Source organism: Myotis yumanensis, unplaced genomic scaffold (assembly GCF_028538775.1).
Source record: "Myotis yumanensis isolate MYYU_CA2020_CCGP unplaced genomic scaffold, mMyoYum1.0.hap1 SCAF_15, whole genome shotgun sequence".
NCBI lineage: Eukaryota > Metazoa > Chordata > Mammalia > Chiroptera > Vespertilionidae > Myotis > Myotis yumanensis.
This window is the reverse complement of record NW_027223766.1, coordinates 48,939,960-48,957,852: the sequence shown is the minus strand read 5'-3', so window position 1 is coordinate 48,957,852 and position 17,893 is coordinate 48,939,960. Positions and strand designations below refer to the sequence as shown.

The 17,893-nt window shown below is 40.4% G+C and overlaps 1 long non-coding RNA gene across 1 annotated transcript in view; it reads left to right on the top strand.

Annotated features, from left to right (window-relative positions):
- The first annotated feature begins 721 nt into the window (after window positions 1–721).
- The window catches only part of LOC138993217 (uncharacterized), a 205,726-nt gene continuing 188,554 nt past the window's right edge, over window positions 722–17,893 (top strand). Inside the window, exon 1 of the long non-coding RNA XR_011468252.1 lies at window positions 722–1,082. This is a non-coding gene — a long non-coding RNA (uncharacterized lncRNA). The remainder of the gene's footprint in view (window positions 1,083–17,893) is intronic.

Here is a 17,893-nt window from a genome sequence, read left to right as displayed (position 1 = left end):
GTAATTTGAGTTATGAGCTCTGTCACGGAACGAATTAAACTCATAAGTCAAGGCTCCACTGTATTAACCATTTGTATGTCATAAGCGTCTATAGATGCAAGCGGCCAACCTTTTAAAATTAAATCCAAAATAATGTGCCAGTTAACTGGTTAAATGGAAAAATTCTAGAAATAAACAATTCATAAGTTTTAAATTGTGCACTATTCTGAGCAGCGTGATGAAGTCTAGCGAGTCTCGCGAGTTCCGCAGCATCCCGCCCCGGAAGTGACTCTTCCCCATTTCCGGCGTCTTCCCTCCGCTTGTGGCCAGGCTGTTTATCAGATCCTACACCTTCCGGTGTATTGGTGCTGGTGTTCACGACGCCCTGATTTTACTTCGAAATGACCTCCAAGTGCGAGAAAAGCGATGTCTGAGAGTCGGAGGCGCCAGGGAGACGCCAAGTGCCTCCTGTAAGCGAACAGGGGAAAGTTCTGGACTCGCCGAGCTACGGGCCGAGGCTGCCAGATCCACGGCTGCTCTCTGTGAAACGGAAGAAGGAGAGAGACATTGGTGCTGTTTTGCTATCACGCCTCAACCTGCACCAGTCCGGGTCCAATGAACGATCAGCGCCTCGTTAAGATAGAAAAGGCATTAGAACCCAGCTGGTTTGGCTCCGTGGATAGAGCCGTGGCCTCGGACTGAAGGGTCCCGGGGTTGGATTCCCGGTCAAGGGCACGTACCTCGGTTGCAGGTTCCCTGGCCCTGGTCGGGTGAATGCAGGAGACAACCAATCGATGTTTCTGTCTCTCGATCTCCTTCCCACTCTCTCACTCGCTCTAAAAAAGAAAATGAGTGGAAAAATATCCTCCGGTAAGGATTAACAACAACAACAACAACAAAAAAAAAAAAAAAAAAAAAGAAGAAGAAGAAGAAGAAAAGGCGTTAGATTTCTGGGTGGACGACATGAACTGAAACCTCGTCCTGACAGAGGGCAGACGTTGAGCCTAAACGAAGACTTCAGCAAAGGGACCCCTGGAATGAGGGACACTGAGCCGTTGAGGTTTGGCATCTTATCCTCTCACATCATCACAAGAAGAAGAAGGGTGAGTACAGTACAGTATTTTGAGAGAGAGGCAACATTCAGGATACTTTTTATAGTATATTGTTATAATTGTTCTATGTTATTATTGTTAATAATCTCCCTCTGTCTAATTTAGAAGTTAAACTTTATCACGGATGGAGATATATATATATATGAAAAATGCAATATATACAGGGTTTGGCCCTCTCTGTGGTTTCAGGCATTGATTGGGGGATCTTTAAGCATATCCCTTGTGGATTGGGGGGGGGGGGGGAGGGCTCCTGTAATCTGGTATTTATATATGTGTGTGTGTGTGTGTGTGTGTGTGTGTGTGTAAAATCTTGATACAGTTTGCAGTAATCTCGGACTGGATTGGTTTGCTTGGATAATGAAGGCCTTGGAATGAGATGTGGTCTGATTTCACTGGTGCAGGGCATGTTATACAATTCTTCAAATTCTTGAATTTCAAGCCAGAGCCGTGCATTTAGCAATTAGGAGAACCCAGTGAAGTATGGCATCGCAGAGGGAGAGAGCTCTCTTCAAAGTGCTTTTTAGAATACACAGTGTTTCCTTCCCTTGATGAATACAGTGATCTAAGCGTTCCATTATTCAAACATGGGGTGAATAATAATAAGGCGCTTGGCTGCAACTATTAAGGAGGGAAATATACTGGGAGGGGTTTATAAGCCTTTGTATTGAAACTTGTTCAACCTCTTTTGGAGAAAACATTCCCAAGACTTGATTTGACTCCTTTGCTGCATGCTCCTTTCTTTTCGGTGCAGGTCAGTGTTGCTGAGAAATCCTGGCTGTCTCCAGTGTAAGAGGCAATGAATGGGTCATGGAATCATTGAAAATAAAGACAGGGAATAGTTGCAAGGCTATTCCTTTGTCCTGTGGGGACAAATGCTGGATTCCACCCTCTAATATGTTCCTCATGTGGTGTAGATGAGTCTGATTTCAGTGGTGGGTGTAACCAGAGACCTTTGCCCTCACATTCATTGCAAGCGGCTGTGGACAACAAAGTCCACTCGAGGACTGACAGGGAGCCCTCTTGGAATGAATGTAATCCAAAACCCATCACTGAGTTTTATTAGAACCAGGGGAGGCGACAGAACCATTGGTCACAAATCCAAAGAAGCTCAAGAAAACCCACACGCTTCCGGGACTAATGCAAAGCTGTTGCCAATGCCAATTTTTGATTCCTCTTTGACTGAAGGCAGAAGAAAGTGCTAGGATTGTTGAATTAGGGCCACTTAATTTTTTGTTTTGTTTTGTTTTTCAATGCTTCTGGAAAATGTGACCACAAACCTAAGACAGACAACGTCTTCGATTAGTTTAAATTTGACACGTGTCAATTAAGATAACTCAAAACACGTATGAGCACTAGGTAGCACTTAGCTTTAGCTTAATTCGTTCCTTTCTTGGCAATCCTCTTATTTTTTATTATTTTTTACAGGAAAGGATAGTTCTGAAGGAATTAATGGAAGGATATGTAGACCAAGAGGCACAAGACATATGAGCAAATGTAACTTTTATCAGTTTACTGGGATGTTACCCCAGGACAAATTTTGAACTTCTCTGAGCCTCGGAAATAGCGAGGGTTGTCATAAATAATCTGATGACTTGGGGTCCAGCATCTCCAGATGAGAAAAAAATGTGACAGATGAGAAAAAATTCACGCATTGCACCAAAAACAGAGTTAGCAGGTATGGAGCTAGACTACACTGCAGCACTGAGACTCAGTGACTATGCTGAGCCCACTCCACAGTGTTCCTTCCCTAGAACAAACATGTTTTCTAGAGTGCACCACTTAAAGAGTATGCCTCCATCTTCCAAAAATCCATGACAGGTTTTAATACATTGTAGATTTTGGAGTGACCAGATCAGATTTGAATTTTTAAAGAACGTTAGCATTTCTGTGTGATGAATGCATTTGAAGGGCACAGGAATGGATTTGAAAAGGTGAGTAAGGATGCACTTAAGTCGGTGGCTTTAACTAGGATGAAGAGGATACAATAAAAGATAGAGAAAAGTGGACGAATTCGAGAAGTGTTTAGGGAGTATAATCAATCAGCAGTAGTGATGTGTTCCACACAGGATGAGAAAAATCATGATTCAAGATTAAGTTGCAAGTTTCTGTTTTTAATAGCTGTTGGATGGTGGGGAAACTAGCAGTTATTCATTTAGAAAAGCCAGGGGAAAGAGCAAATTTGGGGTGGGATGGTCACAATAACTACATTGTTGGGCATTTATTGAGCATTTACTATGCACCAGGGACTGTTATTAGTGTTTTATATACAACTACTCATTTAATTTTCTAACAACTCTGAAGTATATACAGTTATGAATAGCTTATCTAATCCACTCGGTTCTATAGCTGGTCACCTACCAGGACAGGTATTTCAACACAGAAGGTCTGGTCCCAGAAGCCTTGAGTTTACTTACTACCTTATGGGAGGGTCGCTGTAGAAAGGCTGAGTAGAAAGCGAAATGCATAGTTCTGAAGCTCAGAAGCAAAGTCTGAGCAAGAGGGATAAATCAGGGAGTCATTGTATTAGTCATGGTAGGCTGTGGAATCTCAATGGTTTAACACAATCAGTGTTTATCTCTTGGCCACACAAAGGCCAATGTGGATGTTCCATTCTGGTGGCTCTTGGAGGCAGCTCCCCTCCAAGTGTTGACTCTGCGACCTAAGCTTCTTCCAACTCATGGCTTCACCACTCCCTGGGGCTTCTTGGAGCCCTTCATTGGTTCCTATGCATCCAGCTAGCCGATGAACTGAGAGAGTTTGGAGATTTCGCAGGATGATTTTAGGAGCCAGGACTAGTCATGGTGTTCATCATTTCTACCTAAAGTATAATGGCCAGAACATTTCATATAGCCCAGTTGGCCTCTGACATTTAGCTGTGTGCTCAGAAGAATGGGTAGATTTTACACAAACATAGAGACGGCAGTTGAACCCACATAGGAGTGAGTAGGCTCACGTTGGGAATGACTAGAGAATGAGAAAGATGGCCTCTGTCAGATAATCTGACAAGCTTCTTAGGATAATGGTGATGATTAATAATAGCTAAAACTTTTAGAGCACTTACTGTGTTGCAGGCATATTTACATATATTAATTCATGCGCTCTTTACAAAAGCCCTTTGTGTCATGCCATCATATATTTTTATGGCTATAAAGAAACAAAGCTGCATATAGTAAATAACTCTCCCAAGGCCAGAGAGCTCAAAAGCGACAGAACAAGAATTTGAATGCAGACAGTTTGGTTCCAGAGTCCGTGAGTATAACCCATGTTTTATGCTGCATAATTACTAACTTCAAATACTTGAAAAATGTCACATTAATATGTAAGGATCCTTGCTCTGGGTTCCCAAGGGATAGGACTGTAACTAATAAATGGAATTTAAATTGTGGTAGATTTCAGCCCAAAAGAAGCTAGCTCTTTCTAGTAGCGCTGTCTGAAAGGAAGCAAACTGCTTCCTGAGATAGTGGGGCCTATGGAGGTGCTCAGGCTTAAGAACAAACTCCTGGCAAAAATATCAGAGAGAGGATTCTAGCATCCAATGAATGTTTGGGAGAGATAACATTTATATTCGCCTCCAACCTACAAGAGCTAGGAAAATTTTTAAGTATGTATTGGCCAAGTTCGCCTCATGAGTGTATAACCCTTGTACCAGTCTAAGTTCTGAATTAGCTACTTAAAGTAAATGTAAATGCCTGTATTTTCTAAGTATTGGATTAATGTCTGAAAGGAGGAGAAATCAGAGAAAATATGAAAGAGGTATCGGCCCCTACCCTGGCAGTTATTAGAATTTACTAAGAGAGACAAGACACACATCTGTGTGTAATTCTTGTGAATCACCAGAGTACTCTACTGAGAATCTAGTGCAGCGGTTCTCAACCTGTGGGTCGCGACCCCTTTGGTGGTCGAATGACCCATTCACAGGGGTCGCCTAAGTCCATCCTGCATATTAGATATTTACATTATGATTCATAACCGTGGCAAAATTACAGTTATGAAGTAGCAACGAAAACAATTTTATGGTTGGGGTCACAACATGAGGAACTGTATTTAAAGGGCCAGAAGGTTGAGAACCACTGATCTAGTGGAAGGGACTGAGAAGTGTTTTGTAGATGGCAGAGGATGTCTCAGTTGGCTCAGGTGTGATGAGTCTTTGCTCAAAGTTGTTTTGCTTTGTATCAAGGTAGTTCTACAGCTTTAGCTTGCTACGGAATCATGTGGTGAGCTTGTTAAACCATCCTCAGCTTTCTGATTCAGTAGGTTAGAGTTGGGGCCACAGAGTTGCATTTCTAACAAGTTCCCAGGTGATGCTGATACTGGGCAGGTGATCACACTTAGGGCATCACTGATCTAATAGAAGACTTATTACTCAGTATCATAATCCTCTGTTTATGTCTTTGGCCCTCCATCAGACTGTGAACTCTTGGTTTGTCTTTGTATTCTGAGGGTCTAACCCACTCCTGATTCCTCAGTAAATTTGTATTGAGTAAATACTTTGAAAGAAATGCATATTTTTCTAGAAATACAAAGGATTTGGAAACCTGATTCATGTAAGGAGGTGTCTGAGCTGAAAAGCAACATTATCCACACACAAACACCCCACTTCATATTATGCACCTGGGGCTACAGTCCTTGAATGAGCATCAGAATCTTGTTTCCTCTCTTTGTCATCATATTTCTTCCTTTTCTGACTGTCACAGCCACTTCATGGAAGGAAAATACTCTTTCTGGTGCGTTGACTGTAATTTTCCTCCTCCTGAAGTCCATTCCCTTTGGACTGTCTTTGGCTGAACTTTGCAATCTTCACTGAAGAGGGAACCCTTTCCCACTGTTCTCTGAGAAAGCAGCCCCTTTGAAGTCACAGCTGGCTGGACTAAACTCATTTCCTCTATCCACAATGTGTGTCTGATGCAATGTTGGCTGACGCTCCCTCTTGCCGGCTCCTGCTATTGAACCAGATCCAAGTGCAATGTTTAATGTGAGTGTTTGGCTTGGCTTAAATTTAGCCAAATCATCTGTACTTTGTTTCATTTGAAAGCTCTCTCTCTCTCTCTCTCTTTCTCTCGCTCGCTCTCTCTCGCTCTCTCACTCTCTCAACTAGTTTATTCCAGATGTTTTTGATTTGTCCTTTTGTGGTCTACTCCACCCAGTTCCTAAATCAGTAAATCATTTTCATGCTTCTTCTAAAATCTAAGGAAAGAGAGTGCTCAATTAGAGAGAGCAACTGATTCTAGATTTCCTAGAGCTCACACTTAGGGATGGCTGCTCTCCCCAGGAAATACCTTTGAAAGATATGGAAAAATGTTTTGTGATTGAGAATACTTAGATTTGACTTTCAACTTCTTAGCATTTGGAATAAGAGGATAGACATAATGTGGATGTGCTAATATAAACACCCGAAACTCACCCTCTCCTTTGAGGTCCAATATAATTGCTATTCGTGTTTGAAGTTGTTTTGTTACTTATGTATAAATAGAGATTCCCATTCTATGAATTCATGTGAGTGATAAAACATACTAACATATAATATTCATAGCCTTTCCCCCTCTCCCATCCTCTTTTACCCTTTTCAGCCTGTGGACTATGGTGATAAGCGTCAGGGTAGACAGAATGCAAGAAGGGATAAATGTTTGCTTTATCATTATTATGAGGAATAAATAACTTCTTAAAAAAAAACCCACATAGATCTGATAGGGTAGCAAGGGAATTTAGAGAGAAAAGTCAATAAACTCCCTGCATTATGAAAGAGAGTTTTAGATGTTTTTGAGAGAAGAGATGAGATATTGAGGACAGCTGATTATGTAAGAGATTCAAAGAGAAATGGAGATTTAAAGAAATTTGTGTGGCCCTGGCCAGAGTGGCTCAGTTGATTGAGCATCATCCCGTTTATAGAAAGATTGCCAGTTTGATTCCTGGTCAGGGCACATGCCCAGGTTATGGGTTCAGTCCCCAGTCAGGGTCTCATACAGGAGGCAACCAATCGATGGTTGTCTCTCACATTGATGTTTCTCTCTAAAAAATCAATAAAAACTTATTGAAAATGAGACATTTCTCTGTGTGTTTATTAATGTGATTTCTCTTTGGTGCCTTCATACTATAGCAGAAAGAAAATGATCTTTGGGGCCATGGGTTGGGGCAGTCCAAGTAGGCCATACTATTTTTGGGAGAATGAGGTATGATTAGCCCTTCCTATTCCTCCCTCCCTCTTCTCTCTCCCTCCCTCCCCTCCCTCCCTCCCTTCCTTCCTCCTTCCCCCCTTCTCTAACAGCTGTTCATCTTTCCTCTTTAGCTTAAGTTGACATTGACAGCCTATCCTGGGTTGAATGAAGGAAGAGAAATGGGGAGAAAGGGGAGACAATAGTTGGTCAGATGTAAGTTAATTGAGTTACTTAGCCTGGCTGATAGGTTCAGCTAACCCTTTCTCTGGTGGGATTCTCCATTGATGCTTTGATGTCTCTCTTGCTGGACTTCTCTAAGCAGGATGCCACAATCATGGTCAATGCCTTTACTTTTGGTCATTGTGGTCCTGACCCATACTCAATGCATATTTCTAGCAGTCTACTCCACATACCTTCTAAGAATCCCCTTGCCCTCTGGCAGAAGCTCCTTTTGGTAGGACTTCTATGTAATTTTTAAAAAAATATATTTTATTGATTTTTTACAGAGAGGAAGAGAGAGGGATAGAAAGTTAGAAACATCGTTGAGAGAGAAACATAGATCAGCTGCCTCCTGCACACCCCCTACTGGGGATGTGCCCGCAACCAAGGTACATGCCCTTGTCCGGAATTGAACCTGGGACCCTTCAGTCCACAGGCCAATGCTCTATCCACTGAGCCAAACCGGTTAGGGCAGGACCTCTGTGTAAATGGCTGATCTTTCCAATGAGGTTCAATATCAGAAGATTGCAATTCACACACACAGGAGTGCAGTGATTTTCTGAAACCTTCCCTCTGCTGTTACTGCATGCCATTTCACCCAGCCTCTTGCCTTTATTCTTTGGGCATATATCACTCACCAGGCCTCTTCATTCCCCCAAGTCAAGGGGACACAGAGCCTTCTCTTCAAGGCTCCTACTGAAGACCCTCTCTTTAAGTTTAAGGTAAATGGTGGAGAGTGAAGAAAGGGACAGCATCATAGCATAGCTTTTATCCAAGAAGTGATTTTCATAAAAATATTTCTCCTATTTTTTATTCTTTTGATCTCTTTTTATATTCTTGTTGGTGTCAGATCTATATGACTCTCAGAATTAACCTCCAAAGTTTTTCAGGTGGTATAGCCTCCCACCTTGGAGTTTCTCATCTATTTTATCTTTCTGCCTCAGTTGAAACTTCCAAGTTTACATCCTGTTACACACTCAGGTGCCATCATTTTCCTGTTTAACTGCCACCAAATGAAATGGAACTTAAAAACTCCAGTGAAATGTCTTTTGTAAAGTCCATGATATAGCTGATAGGATAATACTCAATGGAGTACATCTCTGAAAAAATGGTTTTAATTAAATGAAATTCTTTGGATTTGTTCTAATTAGCATATACATAGAGATATGGTATGGTTGAGTGTTCTATAAATATTTCTGAATTAAAGAAAATGAGTTAGCAAGAGCTCTGACTTTACTAATTGGCTGTGTTAACTCAGGTGAAGCGTCACCTCAAAGACAATTTCTTATTTATCAAAGAGATTTGTTATCACCTCCAAGTCATTTTAGCTTTAAAGCCCCACAATTTTATAATTCTACATATGGATTTTTCTTATTATAATACATGTGTGTACCTTCTCTGGTCAAGTAAATGTCAAGGGGAGTGAAGGTAGGGACCATGTTACCTGTGTTTTTGTAGGTGTTAGAGTTAATCAAATTGGTTTCACATTCAAAGTTCTATAAAGAACCCGAGTGTTTGGGATAAAAGAGTATCAATAAGATGGATCAAGGGTAATGCCAAGGATGCTACTGTTGGGTAGCCTTTCTAATTATTGGAGTTTTGGGTGAGTAGGAATCAGTTAAAGGACATAATGCCTCTATAGTATGGTTTTTGGGGGGTCTGCTTTTTGATTTCTCTTCTAGAGAGCATAGTCTTTGTGAAATTTGTGCAAATACACACAAGGTAAGTTCTACAGGGTTTGGTAACTGACAAGTCCCACGTAGAAGTGCTATCCATGAGAGTGTGAAAGATGGAGTGAACCCTCTATCTGTGGGGTTCAGGGAAGCTTTCTTAGGAGAGAGGAGCTTAGCTGAGTCTTAGAAAATGATTAAGCATTTATGTGACAGAAAGAGGAGGAAGAAAGATTACCTTAGGTAGAGGAAGAAGGAAGCATTAATCATATCCTCTCTCTTATGGGATCTGCAACAGCGAGGAAAAAGGTAAGAATCAGAGATCTAAATATTAGCTTTAGAAAAACATAGTAACAGTAATGTACTGACCTTGGCATGTATAGATTCTCCTCTGAGATGTGTAGCTTAGAGAAACTCTCACATAAGTACACATGGAAACATGTCACAGAATATTCATAGAAGTGTGGCTATAATAGTGAAATATAGAAACCACCTAAATATCCATCACCATATATATGTAATGTATTAATCCATGGGAATGTTATAATCATTTAAGATGAATATACTAGTAATACTTCTATCAACATGAGTAAACCCTGACAACATAATATGCAGCAAAATAATTTTATGCAAATAAAAAAGGAACTATGTGAATATACTGTTCATATACCAGGTATATAAATAAGCAAAACAAAATTTACTACTATTGAGGAATATGAGGAATACATATATAGTATGACTATGAAAGCACTCAGGGGAATGATAAACAAAGTTTAGAGGTGGTCCCCTCTGCGATAGGAAGTGTGTGGGAGAAGAATGGGAACAAGAAGGGAAAATCAAAGAATTGCAATTGTATGGATGGAGTTTTAGTTCCAAATTGTAGGAGTGTTTTACTTTGTGGCATTCTTTTTTTAAAATATGTATTGTTTTATTGATTTCAGAGAGGAAGGGAGAGGGAGAGAGAGATAAAAACATTAATGATGAGAGAGAATTATTGATTGGCTGCCTCCTGCACACCTCCAATCTGGGGATTGAACCCGCAACCCGGAAGGTACCCTTGACTGGGACCCTTCAGTCCGTAGGCCGACGGTCTATCCACTGAACCAAACCGGCTAGGGCCCTTGGTAGTATTCTTTAGCATTATTTTAATTTATTGGATGTCTGGAATATACATCCCATCAACATACACTAATAATCTTCTTTATAAGCTTTATTATGGGCACATGCACATTGGCATATATGGCTTAGGACCAAGACCAAAATGAGCTCCCAGTGCTTCCGCCTGAACTGACTTTGTCCACCTGGCATAAGGTAGAGAATCCGTGCTCCAGTGACCTTGTCCCCGAGCACAGAGGCTGAGATACTTGTCCCCTATCCCAGTGGTCGGCAAACTGCGGCTCGTGAGCCACATGCGGCTCTTTGGCCCCTTGAGTGTGGCCACAAAGTTTCAATCGCACTGTACGTGCGTGCCCGCACATGGTATTTTGTGGAAGAGCCACACTCAAGGGGCCGCAGTTTGCCGACCACTGCCCTATCCCATCAATCAGACACATCTTCCCTGGGCAGAGGCATTAAGTGAGAGGTGAAGAGAAGGCCAGAAGCATTTCCTCTGTATTTTTAAGATGGCTGCAGTTTCTATGATATGGCTCCCCCTTTCCCATTTTAATAACTGGAACCCTCAGTTTCTACTTAGGTCATTTAATTTTTTAAAAATTTGTTAATATCAAAATGCATCCAAATTATCCATAGCCTCAACTTTTACAAGATATGGCTTTGTTTGATGTAATCAAACTTCTAAAGAGTTCCACGATTCTTATTTGGAAAGGTGCCCTTTGAATGACCATCATGTGCAGTCTGTTGCAATGTCAAGAACTTTTGATGCTTCATTCTGCTTCCCTGAAAAAGCAGCCTTGATTGCAAACAGGCTGTGAGACAGTAGCGGCTGATTAGACTGCCTAGACTGCCCCAGGTCTGTCTGGGTACCAGGGCACCACAGTTTCCTTGAGAAAGGTTGATGGAGAGCCAAGAAAAACCTGGCAATTCCTTAATTCTTTCAGGCATTGCTTCCATATAAGGCTTTCAATACACAGCATGTTTCCCCTAAGTTGTGAAGATGATATTGGGAGGTTCTATGTGAAAAAGTGGCCAGGGTGGTTGATGAGTGGGGAGGAGGGGATGTTGGGAGATGGTAGCTAGTTTCCAAAATGTGATTCTATTAGGTTCTAATGTCAAGAGTACAGATCTAGTTAACAATTAGGCACAGTTGTTGTGGAAATCAGAGGTAAACACCATAGTTACCAGTGTGTACCTTCAGCAGGTACCTAAGAGGTGGGTGGAAGTCAGGGATTATGCCCATCCCCCACCTCCAAAATTCTCAGAGAATGGGGCACATCAGGACAGCAAGAGAAATGATAAAAACAGTTGTATAACTTGTAAAGCATTCATTTTAGTTTTATTTGATTTGTGACAGGGTAAATTCATTAAATTCTCAGCAAGGTAGACTAAAATTGAAGATATGTACTATGCCCTATATTGGGAAAAAGCCTACCATGACTAATCTAAGTAATTTCTAAGCCTCTTTCCAAATACTTCAGTCTACAAGCAACTCTAAGAAGGCCAACCAGTAGGATGACACAGGCATATTATAGGAACTGGGAGTTACAAAATGAGGGCTCCTTTGGGGGTCCCCAACCAAAAAGCTCTTTGACTTTGGGAGAAAATTTGGCTAATGTTTGTAGGCCTTACTTCATAATGCTACTGATCTGATAGGTGATCAATGAGACAATGCCTGTGCATAAATAAGAGTAGAATGGCTTACCCCCAAAATGGGCTTTAGCGTTTCCCTGTAAGGGGTATTCCTAGACTTCTGAGCTGAGTCACATTCCCCAGTCACCCAACACTGTCTGAGATTTGTCATAATGGACCTAGACAGACTTTTCTCATGGTGTTGCTGTATTTCTGTTGCCAGTCTTGACTGGGAGCCAGGGGGAAAATCATTACAATATTTCAGAAATGCTTATTCAGTTGTACTTTTCGTCTCGTGGTGAGTGGACTTGCGTATTCCTCTGAACACATCTGCCACAGATTTGCATGTGTAATGAAAATGATTCTTGGTTAAAATGTTTTTGTTAAGTTGTGTTTAAATTTCTATTTCAAAATATTTTGTTGTGGTCAGTATGCACGCTTTCCAAAGAGGAACTCCCTTATGAAAAAAAAGTGGATAACCCAAAGTGGGTGGCTGCTAGAGAAAGAGCAGTAGATGGGTACCACGACTGTGTACATAATTCTAGCAATAGCCAGTTGCTGGGTGGAAAGAGTCAGTTACCATCCAAACAAAATGTTTGTTGGTGTGTAGAGACATACACAGATCTTAAGTCTACAATCAATGGATTTTTACATATACACTGAGTAGCCAGATTATTATGACCACCCGATGTTTGTAGGCAAAGTTGCTAGAGGGCCAGACCATTATAAATAGGGAAGCAGGTTGTTTACCATGACAGTAGAAGTGATTTTTTCTGAAGATATGGGTAAACAACGCAATTTAACAGCCTTTGAACGTGCAGTGTATGGCTAATTTGCCTACAAATGTCAGGTGGTAATAATAATCTGGCCATTCAGTGTGTGTGTGTGTGTGTGTGTGTGTGTATGTATGTATATATATATATTTGTATATATGTATATATATATATATATATATATATATATATATATGTATATATTCATCCCATGTTCAAAGGCTGTTAAATCGTGTTGTTTACCCATATCTTCAGAAGAAAATCACTTCTGTTGTGGTAAAGAACCTGCTTCCCTATTTACAATGGTCGGGCCCTCTAGCAACTTCAGCGTGAAATTATAGCTAATTTGCCTACAAACGTCGGGTGGTCATAATAACCTGGCCACTCAGTGTATATGGGACCATGCATGCCCCTTCTTAAGCTCATGCCCACACTGTCCTTCCCACCTCTCAAAATCAAGTAACCAATATTCTGACTTCTATCATCACAGTTTACTTTTTCCCATTCTTGAATTTCATATCATTGACTTATACAGTATGTACTCTGCTCCTTCTTTCACCCATTCATTGCTGTGTCTGCGAGGTTTGACTGTGACCTTGCTTGTAGTGGATGTTCCCTTTTATGGTTGTATAGTATTCCATTTTATGAATATTCTGCAATGTATGCATTCTACTATAGGTGGCCATTTCATATCTATGAAATTCTTATCCTTGTCATTTGGTAGACAAATGTACTCATTTATCTGTGTCAAGGAATAGGGTTGCAAGGCCATAGGGCAGACATGTCTTCAGCAGAGAGGGAAGAGTTTGGATCCATACATCTATAGGATACACAAGAATCATGGGAATTCCGCAGTGTAAGGTGGAGAAGGTGGGGGGAGTTTTTGTTCTTAGGGAAAGCACCCAAGGGTGGACACTGAATTTCTCCCTTTCTCCCTTTTGCTGCTTCTCCTTGCTTACTACCTGTTGGTGAAGATGAGATAGCCTACAGATGGGAGAGTGAAATTACAGAGCTAAATTGAAAATAATTTTTATGTTTCAATACTGAATAAAACAACAGAAAGAGTCTGTGTTACTTTTTCTTACTAGTAGATATACTATGGAAAAGAAGGAAATTAAGAATAGTAACAGAAATTAGTAAACTACTTAATTATGCCTTTATTGTCACTTTCTCGAAAAGCTTAGAATGTGCCATATTAAATATGGCATCTAGTAATTATGAGTGTTTAGCTACTTTAGAAGAAAACACTCCAAAAACGATATCACAAAGTGATAACAAACATTATAAATTATTGTCTCGCGTGTTTGGTTGCCTTGTAAAAAGAAAACAGCTTCAGTTAGCCTCTCTTTAGGGGCCAAGTGACCTATTAGCGTGATACCACAACTCACTATCTGGCTAATTATTCGCGTATGTTCTCCTTCAAGGGTTGATGAGTTTGTGTCATGAATATTTACACGTGGCAGTCCATCTCAGTCATCCCAAAAATTTCTTAGGATCAGCCGTATGAGCACATTATCAACTGCAAGCTTTAGAAGACATCTTAACTATTATATGGGGCTTTGGGGTATTTTTAATAATTTCGTTTTGTGCCCAAGTTAAGTGAGGATCTGGCAACAACCTGGCTTGTGATCAATGCAAGCACATCATACAGATAACTCGGTCCCTACAGGAAAAGCGACACAAAAGATTTTGTAATGTGAACTCGTACGTGTCACTAAGCCTCTTCATCTGGCAGAAGTGCGGGTTGGAGGAGATAATCTCTAAAGGCATCTGCCAGCTCTAATATTTGATGACTTTATAATTTTCATCTGGCAATGTGACTATATTAGCAGTGGATATCAGGGACTCAAATCATCACTATTGATCAAAGGAAGCTAATCAGTTCAATTAAACAAATATCGAATGGCCACCCTTGGGCTGACACTATTCAAAGAGGTCAATAAAAAGTGGTTGGATAAATGAATGAGTGAATAAATAAGTGAATGTGTAGATGAAGAAGTCACTTACTGTAAAACCAGGCAGGCAAATTTCTTTGAGAAAATAAACAGTGTGCATGGCTGAATGAAATAGTTATAATAAAAATATAAGCTGAAAGCAAGTGCCAGTAACTTTCCTACAATATCAGGGCCATCTGATGGTGATAATCAGTGTAGTATAGTGATAAAGAGACTGGGCCAGGAGCTGGGAGAACACATCCTGACCCTGTTACCTACCAGTTTTTTGGCATTGAGAAAATCACATACTCTTTGAATCTGCGTCTTTAACCATTAAGGACTTAGTTGACCTGCATGATTTATCAAGAACACCATTTTTCTTAGTGTCAATCAAAGAATTAATGCGATTATGAAGACAAGGCTACTTTAAAAATGAAAAAGACTATCCAACATCATGTAGAAACACATGGGAATTGGTACTCACTTAGGACTGGATGACATCAGAGAAGGTTGGACCAAAGTGACATTCAGCACATTAGCTATGTTTTCAGTCCATTCCTTTTTCCAATATGAGTCATGCACAAATTCAGGAGTTTAACACAAAGTGAGCATTTATTATATGGCAGAACCTTGCTGGGTTTTAAAGGTGCACAAATACCAATGTGTGCCTTTTGACCTTGAGGAGTTCACAATCCGGTGGGATTCCTAAATATTTATTGAAAACTAACTCTGAGCCCAGCACTGCTAGGTAGCAGCAATCATAGTGCTGAACCTGGAAGAGAGTGTGCATCCAGGCATGAAAGGAAGATCTTCTATTTCAACACAGTGCCATCAGAATTTAGAAGTATTGTGGACGAATTCATATAAACTGAAATGTGTAAGAATCAACAATGATGTTGTTTAAATGCAACTTCTGAACCAATAGGACTGGAGTGGGGCATGAGATTCTGCATTTCCAACAAGCTCCCAGCTGGGGTTGAAGCTTCTGGTCAATGGCCCTCACTTTGAGGAGTCTACTGTGGAATAGCATTGGGTTAGTGCTGGGTAGAGAAAATTCGAGTGGCATGCATTTAGATACTCTAACAAAGATGCAGCCCGGCTGGTGTTCGGTGGTTGTCGACCCATGAACCAGAAGGTCATGGTTCAGTTGCTGGTCAGGACACATGCCTGGCTTGCAGGCTTGATCCCCAATAGGGGGTGTGTAGGAGGCAGCCGATCCATGATTCTCTGTCATCACTGATGTTTCTCTCTCTCTCTCCCTCTCCCTTCCTCTATCTGAAATTGATTAAAAACATATATTTTTTTTAAAAAAGACACAGTCTTAGTTAATAGGTTGTGCATTTTTTGGTTTGGGGATTATAGATGATTTTGCTGCCACCAAATAGTGCTCACTTGGCTGGCCACTGGGTTAATGTGAGGCCAGAGTGCACACTGCAATTCACCCATGCCTGCAGTAAAAGTGTTCAACAGAGAGACTGAGGATGGTGAGGAATATTCTGAACTTTCACTCAGGCATGGCATCTTCCTCTAAGGTAATTTTGATTTGTTCTGCTTTGTTTTACAATTCCTATAGATTAGAGATCCCAAGAAACTGCCTGGCTGGCTCATCCCTTAATGCAACTTTACCTTTGTTCCCATGTAGCCTAGTGACTCCCAAAAAAGGACACATACACAGATAATTACACCTATTTTGATCAATATTGTATTAATTATTTCTGCTTGGTACTTAGCCATGGTCAGAAAGAAACAAGGGGAGGCCGAGAAAAGGCCAATTTGATCAGTAAGGCTCTATGGGACCTGGGTTATGTCTGAAGGAGCTTTAACAATAAATAGGAAATGTCTCAGACATTTCAGGTCTGAGGAAGGCAGTTGATCTGTATTATTGTTGACTTTCTTTTCAACCACATCATCTTTGTTTATGATTTTATACACTGTCTGTATAGCAGGAAAGGTACTGATGAAATTCTAAAAAGAAGTCATTTAATGCTTTTCTCCAGAGAATCTATTGATTTTTTTTTTAAAAGGGGAGCCATATTCTGCCACTTGAAATGTAATAGCTATTTTCTCCAGGGTGTTGTTAAAGTTCGGAGTGACATTCAGTTGGAATCTTTTGTCTAATATCATCTGTAATTAGATTATGTGAGAATGTTTCCCTTATCCTCACTACCTGGTTGACTTGGCCTGTGATGAGTACACAAAACCCAATATATCCCAAATACCTAGAAAGAAGGCGAATGTTGTCTCTGAAATAGAATGTCTTTGTCTCAGCTGTCCAAGTATTTCCTTTCAAATGAGTCAAGGAAACATTTACTGAGTGTTCATAATGTGCCTCGAATTATGATCAGTTCAACAGAAGATGCTCTCTTACTCCAAACCCAGTCCCCCTCCACCAGCCCTCTCTCACTAATAGTTCCTCCCCCTCCATAGTCTCCTGAGCCAGAAATCTAGGACACACCCTTCATATGCCTTCCCTGCTCCTCCTCTCTTACTTTCTGCGTTAAAGGACTACTGATTGTCTGGCTATATGATTGGCTGGCCCGTCCACTTATCTTAGCCCTGCACTGTGCTCAGGCTACCTTCATCTCTAATTTAGATTACGGAAATTATTTTTTTAGTTGTATTTTTCAATTACAATTGTCATGCAATATTATTTTATATTAGTTTCAGGTTTACAGCATAGTGGTTAGACAATCATATAACTTACAAAGTGATTCCTCCCGATTATTCAAGCTAACAACCTGGCACCATACATAGTTATTACAATAACTGAAATTATTGATTTGTAAATTCAAACATAACATTATACATTTTTAATTATAAAAAATTCCACCATACAGAAAATTATAGTGTAATATTACAAACACTCTTGCACGTCTCACCTAGTTATTAACAAATCTTAACCTTTATACATGCTTCAGACTTCGATAAAACAACATATAAATATAGTTGAAATTTCTTTTAATTTTAGTTTATTTTTTCTATCACCATTATCCCCTCTATGCCCTCTTCCACCTCTACCCTCCTGCCCCCCACAATCACCACACTTGTCCATGCCCCTGAGTTCTCTCTCTTATTTTTTTCGTTTTTGTTCAATCCCTCTACCCCACAACACCCCCACCCCTCAGCAGAGCTGTCTGCCTGTTCTCTATCTATGAGTCTGTCTCTGTTTTGCTTGGTAGTTCAGTTTGTTCATTAAATTCCACATATGAGTGAAATCATATGGTACTTGTCTTTGGTTGAAATTTCATTTAGTATCTCCATTTCCTTTTCCCTCCATCTTTCATTGGAGGCAAGAAGCCATGTAGTTAT